The sequence below is a fragment of the Marmota marmota genome, unplaced genomic scaffold, assembly GCF_001458135.2.
Source record: "Marmota marmota marmota unplaced genomic scaffold, marMar, whole genome shotgun sequence".
Classification (NCBI taxonomy): domain Eukaryota; kingdom Metazoa; phylum Chordata; class Mammalia; order Rodentia; family Sciuridae; genus Marmota; species Marmota marmota.
Genome location: NW_026000102.1, coordinates 5996089 through 5996472, shown reverse-complemented (window position 1 = coordinate 5996472; position 384 = coordinate 5996089).

The following is a 384-nucleotide window of genomic DNA, read 5'->3' as shown; positions in this document are numbered from 1 at the left end:
CCTGGGGGATGCAGTGAGAGCCAGAGTGCAGGGGCGGTGTGGGAGGAGGCTCGTCCTCCGTTGGCAAGCCAGCCTCGCTTCTGCAGCACGGTGCCCACACTCCAGCACATCTGCTGGGGGCAGGACCCAGGCAGGGCACCTCTGCACAGGAGCCTTCCTCCCCTCCTGGCTCACTCCCGAGGCTCCTCTGCTCCTCCATGGCCCCCACACGGCCCCCTGACAGTCAGAAGACACCAAGGGTTGGAACAACAGCAAGGTAGCAAGGCTGACATCCCGCCCAACCCCCCCCCCCCCCCCGCCCCAGAAGCTCGTTTAGGGTAAGGAAAGAGAACTGACTTTGTCATTTTCAGGTCCACTAAAGACGGTGGTGCAAGCCTGCAATCC